Source organism: Budorcas taxicolor, chromosome 9, assembly GCF_023091745.1.
Source record: "Budorcas taxicolor isolate Tak-1 chromosome 9, Takin1.1, whole genome shotgun sequence".
Classification (NCBI taxonomy): Eukaryota; Metazoa; Chordata; class Mammalia; order Artiodactyla; family Bovidae; genus Budorcas; species Budorcas taxicolor.
In genome coordinates this window covers 38,585,872-38,600,598 of record NC_068918.1, presented here as the reverse complement: position 1 = coordinate 38,600,598, position 14,727 = coordinate 38,585,872, and positions in this window count along the sequence as shown.

Genomic DNA, 14,727 nt, shown 5'->3' with positions numbered 1-14,727 from the left:
ATGTAACACAATTATAATGCCTTTAGAGCAGAAAGTAAACAATGTATATCTAGTTCACTGCTTTTATTGTTTGAAAATATAGCTCAACTGGCTTTGAAGTCATTAATTTTCTGTGCCTCCTCAATGAAATGGTGTCTTATATAACACCTGAACAAGAGTGAATTATTTTACCTCAGAAGATGCAGCAAAAGAGTTATGCACTATTGAACTTTTAATATAAACCAACTGTTCCTTGAAATGCTTAATGATTACAGAGAAGACCTATAGGGAGCTTCCAGACTCAATCGCTCCTAGAAGAATAAATAAAAAAGACAGGTAATTAAAAGCAAATTCAGTTCTTGTTTTCACTGTTCAGTATGTGTGCTCACTAAGGGTTAGCAGGTCAGAAGTAGGAATGCAGAATACTAAACTGATGGTAGACTTCGCTACAAGAAATCTACACTGTGCTTTTCATTGTGAAAATCAGCAATGGAAAGTCTTCAACTTTAACTGACAGCCCAATACCAATTTTTTAATAGATGTGAATTAAAATGATGTGGAACTGTGTGACAATGAGTATGTTTGTATGTTAAGTTGCTTTTTATTTGCAAACCATAAACCATATATATAGGAAACATTAATGTTAGATATTTCCTAGGGGCGAATTTCGAAGATTAGCTTTCTTCTTTTTCATTTTTTTCCTGTAATTATATCTACTGGGAATTTAAAATTTAAACTTGCAGACTATAAATGGAAAACTGAACTAGAAGCTTTATTTGTTATTCTCCATTCCAGTCTGGAAGCTTGAGAAAGTAAATATTTTGCTTTCTGAAAATATTTATATAGCAAAATGTTCTTTGTATTACCTGTCAAAATTTCACATTCCAGTAGTTTAATAAAACAGCTGATTTATTTCTAATTATGCAAATCCTTTTCCACATACTGTAGTTTTGATAAATACATACAGCAGGTTGTAACACATGATTTTTTTTTTTAATTGAACAGATGCTAAGATCACAAAACTTGCCAATACTAAAATATTTGGGAAAAACATGGACTATGCTAACTGAGTCTGCAACAAAGACTGTTCCAAAGCTGAAAGGCCCATGCATACCAAAATGTTTAAGAATATAAGAACATATTTAAGAAGATAAAGTTTGATGTATTCTGAGATTTCCTTCCTAGACAATACCTCTGAGAATGTTGTTATATACAGTCAATTTTAAGTGAGGAGTAAATAAATGTAACAACTATACTATAATGATTCAGGAATGGCACAAGCTGTGAAGAGGAGAATTGAGTTATAAAAAGTGAAAAGGAAACTTTACAACATTTACAAATCTACTTGCTGTTAGAAACAGCTTCTATTTTTATTTTCCTTTTGCCATTTTCAGATGGTAATGCCTTTTGAATATTGTGAATATTTGGCAGATAATAAAAAAAAATAACTAAAATTTAACGCAGGACCATATTCCAACTACATAAGGAAAAAGATCTATGCTTTAATTTAGTTTTCACTACTCACTGTTCACATATGTGCAGACTTGGAGGCTGCTTTTTCTCAGTAAAAATATTTGGAGGACAGTAGTATCAAACCAGACTGCACTACCACCTGAAAATCCTTTGAAGCCCCCAACTGTGGTTGATTTTCTATTCCAAATACTTTTCCAATCCCATTAAATGCTATCTAATCCTCTCACTTTCAGATGATCATTCTTCTCATTTCAGAGAGAAAATAAAATGCATCAGATAGGAACTAGATCACATTCCTCTAAAAAACAAAAGCAAGTAGGAGAAGGAAGGAAGGGAAAGGGAATAAGAGAGATGGAGAAAGGGAAAGAGGAAAAAAAGAAAAGAAAATGTAAATGGATAACAGTTTCTCCCACAACCAAAATCTAACTTCCTCATCTCTGCCAGATTCTATGCTCTTCTGTCTTTCCAGGGACTTCTTTAACCACAGGCCCTCTTCTTTACCCACCTCTCTTCTGGATTTATCCGTAAGTATGTGAAAATATGCTGCAGTGTCAAGCAGTGAATAAACTGTGCCCCCGCTCTAACTACCTCCCACCCACTCCTCACCTCAGGCACCTTATGGTAACCTACCAGTGCTCCCTCCTTCATTTTATGGCTACAAAAGCACATTATAATTTACTATACTGGCCATGTTTCCCAAACTTCAGTTTGTATTCCTTATATGTCTCTCCGAAGTCTTCATCTTTCCTAATGTTACAGATTTCCTCCTTGGCTGTCTCACTGACCTCCATGGCTTCAATTTTCATCCATCTTCTAACTCTTTCAAAACCTATCTTTGTATCCTAGCTTCTCCTAGACTTTGGAATGGAATATTGAACAAAACAGTAGACACAACTGCTTGGATATAAGACAGGAAACTCATACTCAACATATTCACAACTGAAATCTGCAACCTTCTTCCCCAGGCCCATTCTCGTTTGCCTCCTAGCTTAATACAGAGTTTTGCAAAAATCTGCCCTGCTATTATTGCTGATAGAATACCCAGTCACTGATTTAGGAAAAACAAACAAACAAACGTAATGTTTGATCAGTATGATACTCTCTCCTTTCTGGTGTTCTATCAATTTAATTACTTAATTATTATTATTTTTAATTATCTCATTTTGGCTAAAATGAAAGAAACTTTCATTAGTCTTGTGGTGGAATAAACATAATTTTCCCATGTTAGTAGGGCTAATGTTTAGTTGACCTGTCATCTTTTTTTTTAAAATCTTATACCAATAATGGAATACTTCAGATATTTTTTTGTAAAGAAACTCTCATAGCAGTACAAATCATGCTGTTTATACGTATAATTCCACTCATTATTCTATAAACCAATAAATGTATTTTAATTTTGATCATGCATCACTTCATACACATGTAACTTGCATGTACATATGAAATAAATAACATTAATATCCATGAATCCACCCTAAAACTATTATCCGCAATACTGTTTTATCATCTGTGAAATATCTGTCCTTTTGCCTAATCCTATATTAGCTATTTGTATTCCTTTACTTATCAGTTTATACATTGGTTCTAGATACTACATTTTCATGAATTATTTTCATGGCTTATTATTTCTTCCAGTTTTTTCCTTGCCTTCAACTTTTTACAAGATGTTTCTAGTAAACATAACTTTTATTCACTGAATATTAATATTGCTTTAAATTATTTTTTATTCTATAGTAAAAAAGCAAAAAATATCTATCATCTCTCAATTAATCAATTCTAGCTGATTAGTTTCCTTAACTCCTGACTCCTCTTGTATTAAAGGTGTATTTGTGATGATAATGTGTGGCAAGACTGACTTGTGTTCTGTAAAAGTCTAGTTAGTTGATTAAAGCAAATTTCTATTTATTATGTTCCATTATTTTTTGTAAGGGTCTTGAGGTCCCATAACAATTGAAAAGGGAATCAAATGTGGGATACAGCATCAAAGAAAAGCTGGGGAATAGATAAGTAACCCCTTCAAAAATAAAAAAGAAGTGAAAGAATGATTAATAAAAACACTTCTATATTCTTGCTTATAGAAAGACCAGAATATTGATGTGAACTAGTAAACAACTTCTTTTTATATTTCGTAGGGACTAAATATTCTGTACTTGGATGACCCTTTGTGGTGAATTTGCACAGATACATACATGTAAAACTTTATTAAACTTTATTGAATTTTGATTTAACAGTAGTAGCCTCCATGGGCTTCCCTGGTGGCTCAGATGGTAAAGAATCTGCCTGCAATGTGGAAGACCTGGGTTTGATCCCTGGGTGGGGAAGATGCCTTGGAGAAAGGCATGGCAAACCACACCAGCATGCTTGCCTGGATAATCCCATGGACAGAGGAGCCTGGTGAACTACAGTCCATGGAGTCAAAAAGAGTCAGATATGACTGAGCAACTAATACAAACACATACACACATTGCTTTGAGTATTTAAAACAATACTCAACTGAGCAACTAAGCACAACCATCATATATCTTGCAATTTATCTTATCTGATTTATAATAAGAACCTAAATAAGACATTATATTTTGCATCAGACATGCTAAGGTATATTCCCTGAAATAAGATGCAATCACCACTGCTGTGTTAACAGTATAATCATATAAATTGTTCAATCAGATTTATAGAAGAGATTGCACTAAAGAATATTAGTGGTACTGATTCTCCTCTGTTATGATATCCTTCAAAATTTCCAACAAGCGATCTTGCTATCTCAAAGTGAACAATTACAAAAATTAATAAAGCATTTCCTCGAAAGCAATCATGAATAAATATTATTCATTGATTTTTGCCATACTTCAACTCTTTGAAGTCTGTTTTAATGCATTTCAGGGGGAAAATCACATAATCTCTCCAACTGTGAAGAGTCCTACAATTTTTCCTCAATACCCATGCCTGAAGTGAGTAATTATTTTCTGTCCATACACGTTTTGTTTCAAATATGAAATATAGCTACTATTTTTGGCTTCACTTTCATAAACATAGATGAAAAGACTATAAGAAATATTGTTTGGAGTTTTTCACTAAGTATATTTTGCATGTGTCTGAATAAACTTGAGAAAAATTACCACAAAATTATGTATCTATATGACAAAAATAATTCCCAAAATTAAAATTAAGATGATGCCCAGTATATTAATGTTAATGTACTTATGAGACTGCTTGAACTTTACATATTCCTCATTTGGTGAGGCCACAGTTATTTGATTAGTTTTTTAAAATTTATTTGAACTTATCATTTTGATTGGCCCAGATGGTAAAGAATCTGCCTGTGATGCAGGAGACCTGAGTTCAATCCCTTTGTCGGGAAGATTCCCTAGAGAAAGGCATGGCAACCCACTTCAGTATGCTTGCCTGGAGAATCCCATGGACAGAGGAGCCTAGCGGACTACAGTCCATGGAGTCACAAAGAGTCAGACATGACTGAGCAACCAATACAAACACACACACCAAACACACACACATTGTTTTGAGTATTTAGATATCACTATTTAATTTTTATGCATTAATAAATTTTTGTGCATTAAAAATTATTGAGTTGTGTGAATAATAAAACTAGTAATATATTTCATCTTTATTAGTAATTTGATATAAGTTGTTAAAATGTCTTGGATAAATGTTTTGCTCTCTGTGCTTAGTCGCTCAGTCATATCTGACTCTCTGCGACCTCATAGACTGTAGCCTGCCAGGTTTATCTGTCTATAGGGATTCTCCAGGCAAGACAACTGTAGTGGGTTACCATGCCCTCCTCAAGGGGAGCTTTCCAATCCTGGGATCAAACCCAGGTCTCCCACATTGCAGGCGGATTCTTTACCATCTGAGCCACCAGGGAAACCCAAGAAGGAATACTAGAGTGGTAGCCTATCCCTTTTCCAGGGGATCTTCCCAACCTAGGAATTGAACCAGGGTCTCCAGTATTGCAGATGGATTCTTTACCAGCTGAGCTTCCAGGGAAGCCCCAATGTGTATTTTTCCTTAGTAAAAGAACAATAAAAATCATTTAGCACTTATTTTATTCCAAGGACTCTTCTATAGCTTTCACCTATGAAAATCCATTTAATTCTGACAAGAAATGTCTAAGGTAGGTAGTATTATTTTCATGCTTTATAGACTAGAAGCTGAGACAGAGAGCTAAATGACTTGCCTTTAGGTGATTTAAGTCATACAGGGAGACTTGTAGCAATCCACTTTAACACCTAAACTATAATCTCTTCAGTATAGCAAAAGGTTTTACATTGATTTCTGTAAACAAACAAACAAACATGACATGACCATTGTATAGTTTCTTCCCTTTCTCTTTGTAATTATTTTAAATTCAAAGGTAATTTGTTGGATAAGTTAATTTGATATTTGTATTATAAATGGGCACTTCTAAATTAATAATTCCTCAAAATAGAAAACCTTCTATGCAAACATAGCCTGTATATCATGAACTGTTTATTTACCTGCTATTTTCTCCCACAGTGTTTGTCACATAAACTGTAAATAAATACCTTGTGCCAGGATAGATCTGTTTGACAGTCTCAAAGAAAGATGAATGTGTTTCTAACAGTGAGAACACAGGAGAGGCACGAGCATATTCTCTTCTAAGTACCAAGTACAAAAGGTAAATATTTCTAAAACTACAGTGGATCTGTATTATTTAGATTGAAGTCAAGAAGAATGTTCTAACAGTGAATTCCCAAATCTGATTGAAGATTTTAGAAAATAAAGATAATAGATATTGACACTATTCAGTTCAGTTCAGTTTAGTTACTCAGTCATGTCCAACTCTTTGCAACCCCATGGACTGCAGCCTACCAGGCTCCTCCGTCCATGGGGTTTTCCAGGCAAGAGTACTGGAGTGGGGTGCCATTGCCTTCTGGAGCCGCAAAATAAAGTATGTCACCATTTCCACTGTTTCCCCATCTATTTGCCATTTTACTGTTAGTGGAATAAAAAATAAGGCCAAGTATTGTTAAAAATGAACTATTTTTTTAAACCAAATATTTCAGATGTAGTCCCTAGATCTGCTAACACATTCAAAATATCTGAATTTGTTGAAACTATATTGATAAAGTTTGAAGATTTCAGATATATCAGATATGCTATAAGCATATTTTAAAACTTTTTTCCTGTTTTGAAAATTTCCTAAAATTTTCCTGTTCTGTTTTTATTCCACTAACAATATTTTATTCCTCTTAGATTATTTTAACATCTCATTTGCTTCCTTTCCCCCACAAAAAATCTCAGTATTTTATGTTAAAAATTACTCTCTAAATTAATTCAAGAAGAAAATTGCCTGGAAGTTACAGTATTAATAACATGGTATTATCACAAAATATAGGATTATCCTCCTTAAAATATAGTGTTATATTTACTGTTAAATATACCTTTACTTCAGCTGTCTCTCTGTGCTCTTCAACAAGTTTCTAGTAGAAATAACATATTCTCGTTTCCTGATTATAAAATATTTCAACTCCAACTCATGGTGACATATCAAAAATGTTTTTTCTTTAATACTCGATGAAAAGCAGTATCTTAAGTACAGAAAAATTAACATATAATTATATTTGAAGACAACAATTAACACATAAATAAAGGCTTCGGATATGTTTCTTTTTGGCAGGTGGATGTATACTTAAAATCTGAATTTGCCTTGTTAAAACTATTAGTGCACCAGGTACTGAATATTTGAATTTTACACATCTGCATTTCAGAATAGATATACGATTATAGTGAAAACTCTGCAGTTCTGGTAAAATAGTACAATATAAGTCTTTAAAACAGAAGTATAAAAAGATTGAAATGAAACACAATTTTTTTTTTCCTGTAGCTCTCAATTCATTATGCATTCATGTGTGTGTTTACATGTAGATATACATAGACAAAACCACACAGGCACATGCAAGATGTACATTCAAGGGTTTTATGGTATCAGGGTAATAATAAAAATAGAAACATTTGCTTTGAAGTACTTAGTTAAGATATATCTTTTTAACAATTTTATAAGGTTATTTTAATTCAGCAATATTAAAGAACATGAAATATTTAAAGTTAATAAACAAGTATTGAAGAATGAAAAAGATAGCATTCATTAATTTTAAGTTATGCATCTGAATTTGCATATTAACCTCCATATTTAGTAAATTACAGCAGGTATGTATTTATAAGTAGCATGTGTGACTGGGTCAATTATAAAGTCTTTCTTCTAGCTATTACATTGCTGAAAGCTGCCTGATGAGCCTTGGCAAGTCCATACACACCATGGAGGGGAAGGGCAGCAGTTTAGTTGGAAGGAGGGCACAGTAGTTGATTTGTCCTAAAACTGTAATTGTAGAGCAAACACTTTTTTAAATAAGGTTACCAGGTTATTTGTACTGACTTTAGAATGCAAAGCAGGATACAGTTCCAACTGGGGATCTGTAACATCTACCATCAGCACCACTCTTGTCTCTATGTAAAAGCCACCCATTCTGCAGCTTTTACAGACAAGTGGAGCCAGAGATTTTTCTTATTTTGATTAAAATTCTCTTTTTCTTAGTTCTCACACTTTTACCATTTCCTTCTCAGTTCAGTTCAGTTCAGTCGCTCAGTCGTGCCCAACTCTTTGCAACCCCATGAATAGCAGCATGCCAAGCCTCCCTGTCCATCACCAACTCCCGGAGTTCACTCAGACTCATGTCCATCGAGTCAGTGATGCCATCCAGCCATCTCATCCTCTGTTGTCCCCTTCTCCTCCAGCCCCCAATCCCTCCCAGCATCAGAGTCTTTTCCAATGAGTCAACTCTTCTCATGAGGTGGCCAAAGTACTGGAGTTTCAGCTTTAGCATCATTCCTTCCAAAGAAATCCCAGGGCTATCTCCTTCAGAATGGACTGGTTGGATCTCCTTGCTGTCCAAGGGACTCAAGAGTCTTCTCCAACACCACAGTTCAAAAGCATCAGTTCTGAACTCAGCCTTCTTCACATTCCAACTCTCACATCCATACATGACCACTGGAAAAACCATAGCCTCGACTAGACGGACCTTTGTTGGCAAAGTAATGTCTCTGCTTTTGAATATGCTATCTAGGTTGGTCGTAACTTTTCTTCCAAGGAGTAAGAGCCTTTTAATTCCATGGCTGCAATCACCATCTGCAGTGATTTTGGAGCCCAAAAAATAAAGTCTGACAGTTTCCACTGTTTCCCCATCTATTTCCCATGAAGTGATGGGACCAGATGCCATGATCTTCTTTTTCTGAATGTTGAATTTTAAGCCAACTTTTTCACTCTCCTCTTTCACTTTCAACAAGAGGCTTTTTAGTTCCTCTTCACTTTCTGCCATAAGGGTGGTGTCATCTGCATATCTAAGGTTATTGATACTTCTCCCGGCAATCTTGATTCCAGCTTGTGCTTCTTCCAGCCCAGCATTTTTCATGATGTACTCTGCATATAAGTTAAATAAGCAAGGTGACAATATACAGCCTTGACGTATTCCTTTTCCTATTTGGAATCAGTCTGTTCCATGTCCAGTTCTAACTGTTGCTTCCTGACCTGCATATAGGTTTCTCAAGAGGCAGGTCAGGTGGTCTGGTATTCCTTCTAGATGCATCCATTTCCTTCTAGATGATCGTTCCTCATCCTAATAGTAATATTTTGCATTGTTCTCTATTTACATCTATAACACTTCAGAGTTTAGTCTCTAAAGTATTACAAACTTCAGTAATCATAATTATATTTATAATGCCATAGCTATTTCAGTTTTTCAGTTTAGATATTTTACAAATCTTTGAAACAGCAACTTCAAAATCTTTATTTTAAACTCAACAAGTGCTTGTTAATCTGTTTTATATTATTTCATTTAGTCTTCATATCAACTCTATGACACAGGCCTTGATCAACCACATTTTTCATAATTGATGTGGACCCTACTGCCCTGGATTCTAACTTCATCTGAAAATTTGTGAGTACTCATGTGCTGTTGTACTTATGTGACTTTATAATTGAAAATGTGATTCTAACTTAACCACTACACAAAAATAGCTACTCTGTTACTGGAATGCTTCTTTCCAGATAGTTTGCAAATAGCTCTTGCAAAAAATTGTTCTATTGCAAATGAATTGTTTACCCTGGGGCTATTTTAATTCCTAACACCAGTACTGTACTAATAACACTACGCATTATGAGGGAGGCCTATGAGTTTCTAGGCCTCCCTCTGTTATTGTTCTGCTAGATTTTCCTACTTAATTATGATATGCTCACCATGCATGGAAATGTTTTCCTCTTGTATGTATGCACACGTATCCACAAACATGAAAGGACATGCACGTACATGTACACACACACACACACACACACACACACACATGTTTTTTGATCAATATACAATAGAATGAACTGGATTAGAACCTGGCAGATACTCAAAAATACATTCAGATTGTTTTTGAGAAAGTAAGCACTGGTGAAGAGACAGGTTGATAAATATTGTAATAAAATTTAAGTCAACATTTTGTTTAAAATGGAACACATTGCATAAAGTTGGAGCTTATATACAACAGAGCCATAGTTAACCATATTCCAGATTTCTGACCAACTAAAATTTAGCTGGTATCTTGTAGGGGGAAAAAGTAAATAATTTATATAAACCTTACTGATTTCAAACCAGAGAAAAAGCACCATTTATTAAAGTGCTGGGAAATTGATAGTGATGATGATAATAAGAAAATGGATAATAGTGTCGAATTTTGGAGGCCTTCCATCTACACTTTCTGCATGAGTAAAGAAAAAAGAAAGCATCTGGCATACCAGATGGCTTATATTTGTGATGCCCAAGGGAAAAAAAAAAGAGTATGGAAGACAGAAAGACATGTTCCTACTGATACTAATAGTTTAGTTTTCAAATTATGCTACAATCATTTTTTCTCTATAGGAGATAAATGTGCCTATGCATCAAAAAGACATTTTAAGAATGAACTTGTAAGGAAAGAAGCAGACTGAATTCAAATGTCTTTTTCTTGTGGAAAATTGAATCCCCAATCATCTAAGGTGTTTTACCAATTCTAACAGTGTTATTTTCCCCAGCTTCTGGCTTAGTCTTCACCCTGTAGGTGTTTCTTTCTGATTCAGAATATTTTTCATACCTGTTTCCCTTCACATTTGCAATGTTAGGGAAAGAAAGACTTAGGCCACGCATGCAACACCCTTGTGATTTTTTGGACATCAAAGTCCAAAAGGACTATCATGGTGCTGCTTAATCTTCCTATATGTGACTTGTGGTTCCTAAGTATCAACTCTTCCTGGAACACCATTTCTTAGTCCTGGGTTCCTTGGCTCTTCTTCATGACACATTATAGCCCTCATGGAATGGACACCTCTCCCCCCTCATCAGCTCTCTCCATGGAGATCTCAACAGAATCTCTGTTCATTTTCATTCTCCTTGATTAAAACTGGCAAGTGTTTTGAAGATGGGTGCATTGAGAACAGGAAGTTTACATTCAGTTCGCTTGTTCCCAGGTTTCACAATCCTTTTGTTTTCTGTTGCTTATAAGAAGTTTGACAATTCCTTGAAAGTGTTTTCTTCTTGTTAATAATTATAGTTTAAAGGACTGTTCATGCATTAGTAAGTGAGAGTCACATATACCAAATGTTTGATTATATAAATAAATTAATAGGATAACATGCTAATTGTTTTGAACTGAGAGGAGAAAATGTGGTCATGTCATAAATCATATTTTTGAGTCAATAATTCTCTGAGTTTCTTTGCCTTGTAAAAACATATGTATGTTAATTTTAATAGAATGAATTCTTGGTAATTGAAGAAGTTTTCACAATGCTATCAAAGGTCTTAAAGATAACAATGAAGTTTAAGACATTGAAAGAGGAAAGATAAAGATAAGTAACAAAATAAAGTAAAATAAAATCCATCTGCAGCACTGATTTGTACAAAGATGGTTAGTATTCAGTTTATTACACTTTTTAATTTGTCATATTAATGTAAAGCTGTTTTTAATGAAATGCCGGACTTCTAACATAATAGATTTTTGCTTTTTTAAATGAAGGTCCAAAAGCTTTTATAATTTGAATAAATTTTTATGAGAACAGACACACTCTTTTACTTGTGCAAAAAGATAAATATTTATCAGACTTTAATTAGCTACAATGAATCACTTTAAAGAGTGACAGAATAGTTCAAGGCTTTTGTCTTTGACTTACCAATTAATTACTAATTTTAAGTTGTCAATAAATACATTGACGTTATGGAGTAACACAGAATTACAACGAGCATTGAAAGTCATTTAGTAACTTTTTAAATGTTTCAGTGTTAGCTTGTTATTTTAATTATTTAAGTGTACAGATTTTAATAGATTAAGGCTGTACAGGTAGTATTGTTTAGTCAGTAGTAACACATTTCATGATCCTATACTAAGCCTTACAGATATTTCTAAGGAATAGATACAATGACCTAACATAGACCAAAGTAAGTAGGTCAGTACAAATTCACTGCAGATGGGAATGTGATATCTTATAGGCTGTTTCTTGGCTATTTATTTCTAGTATTTTATCTATTTCAAGTTAGATTATATGATTTTTCTTGGGGGGGGGTGCAGTAGTAATCATTATACGATACTTTTTTTGCTTCCCAACCTACACTTCTGTTCCCTGAAAATAGTATAACCTTTTAAAGCAGGCTGAGTAAAGACCCCCAAAGACACACAAGTCCTAATCCACAGAATTGGGGGAAGATACTTCACATATTTTGTTAAGATAATGGGGCTTTATCTGATTGGGCCCAGAATGTAGTCCCACTGAGAAGGACTTTCTCAGTGTCTCCAGTTATGGCAGAGAGAGTGTGTTCTGATATCTTTTCCTCTTTTTATAAGGAAATTATTGTATTAGGTCCCATATTATCTCTTTTGTTTAATCTTAATTACCAACATCGTGAGATCATAGAGAAAGCAAGGGAATTCCAGAAAAGCATTTACTTCTGCTTTTGACTATGCTAAAACTTTTGACTGTGTGGATCACAACAAACTCTGGAAAATTCATAAGGAGATGGGAGTAACAGATCACCTTATTGTCTCCTGAAGAACCTGCATGTGGGTCAAGAAACAAGAGTTAGAATCAGACATAGAACAACTGACTGGTTCAAAATTGGGAAAGGAATGCATCAAGGCTGTATATTGCTGCCTTGCTTATATAAGTTATATGCAGAGTACATTATGTGAAGTGCCAGGCTGGATTAATCACAAGCTGGAATCAAGATTGCCGAAACATCAACAACCTTAGATGCAGATGATACCACTCTAAAGGTAGAAGGTTAAGAGGAACTAAAAGAGTCTCTTGATGAAGGTAAAAGAGAAGAGTGAAAAAGTTGGCTTGAAACTCATAATTAAAGGAACTAACATGGCATCCAATCCCATCATTTCATGGAAATAGATGGGGAAAAAGTGAAAGCAATGACAGATTTATTTTCTTGAGCTCCAAAATCACTGCAAATGGTGATTAAAAGATGTTTGCTTCTCATAAGGAAAGTTATGACAAACCTAGACAGCATATTAATAAGCAGAGACATCAGTTTGCTGACAAAGATCCACATAGTTGAGGCTCTGCTTTTTCCAGTAGTCATGTACAGATGTGAGAGTTGAACTATAAAGACTGAGCACAAAAGATTCGATGCTTTCAAATTATGGTGCTGGAGAAGACTCTTGAAAGTCCCTGGGACTGCAAGGAGGTCAAACCAGTCAGTCCTAAAGGAGATCAATCCTGTATATTCATTGGAAGGACTGTTGCTGAAGCTGAAGCTTCAGTACTTTGACCACCTGATGTGAAAAGCTGACTCATTGGAAAAAGGCCCTGATGCTGGGTAAGATTAAAAGCCAAAAGATAAGGAGGTGGTAGAGAATGAGATGTTTAGATAACATCACTGACTCAATGGACATGAATTTATGCAAACTTGTGGAGCGACCAGGTTTGCTGCAGTCTATGGGGTCACAAAGACTCAGATACGACTTAGACGTTGAACAACAACAATAACCTCCTTGTAGGGTCAATAACTCAACATAGTCATATGAGTGTTAGGGCTTATATATATATATATATATATATATATTTTTAGGGGTCATAATTTAATCCTTAGCAGTCCTCAAATTACATGTCAGAGATATTAAAGACAGACTGACTATACAATTTCCAACATTAGAGTATATATATGTACTGTAAGGGTTTGTTTTAAAGTGAACACTAACTGATTTTATACATAACCATGAGCATAGATTTTGAATAAAGGTCATGGTCAGTTATTACAATACATTAAGAAGAGCTGTATTAGTATATGGGCAGACTTCTATGGATAAAAGATTGTTACATACATTTAATAGAAAAAACCTACATGCATTTTATCACATTTTAAGATAATTCATTTTATTTTTTTATTTTTTATTTTTTTATATTTTAATTTTTATTTTTACTTTATTTTACTTTACAACACTGTATTGGTTTTGCCATACATTGACATGAATCCACCACGGGTGTACATGAGTTCCCAAACATGAACCCCCCTCCCACCTCCCACCCCATATCATCTCTCTGGATCATCCCCATGCACCAGCCCCAAGCATCCTGTATCCTGCATCAAACATAGACTGGCGATTTGTTTCTTACATGATAGTATACATGTTTCAATGCCATTCTCCCAAATCATCCCACCCTCTCCCTCTCCCTCTGAGTCCAAAAGTCCGCTATACACATCTGTGTCTCTTTTGCTGTCTCACATACAGGGTCATAATTACCATCTTTCTAAATTCCATATATATGTGTTAGTATACAGTATTGGTGTTTTTCTTTCTGGCTTACTTCACTCTGTATAATCGGCTCCAGTTTCACCCATCTCATTAGAACTGACTCAAATGTATTCTTTTTAATGGCTGAGTAATACTCCATTGTGTATATGTACTACAGCTTTCTTATCCATTCATCTGCTGATGGACATCTAGGTTGTTTCCATGTCCTGGCTATTATAAACAGTGCTGCGATGAACATTGGGGTACACGTGTCTCTTTCAATTCTGGTTTCCTTGGTGTGTATGCCCAGCAGTGGGATTGCTGGGTCATAAGGCAGTTCTATTTGCAATTTTTTAAGGAATCTCCACACTGTTCTCTATAGTGGCTGTACTAGTTTGCATTCCCACCAACAGTGTAAGAGGGTTCCCTTTTCTCCACACCCTCTCCAGCATTTATTGCTTGTGGACTTTTGGATCGCAGCCATTCTGA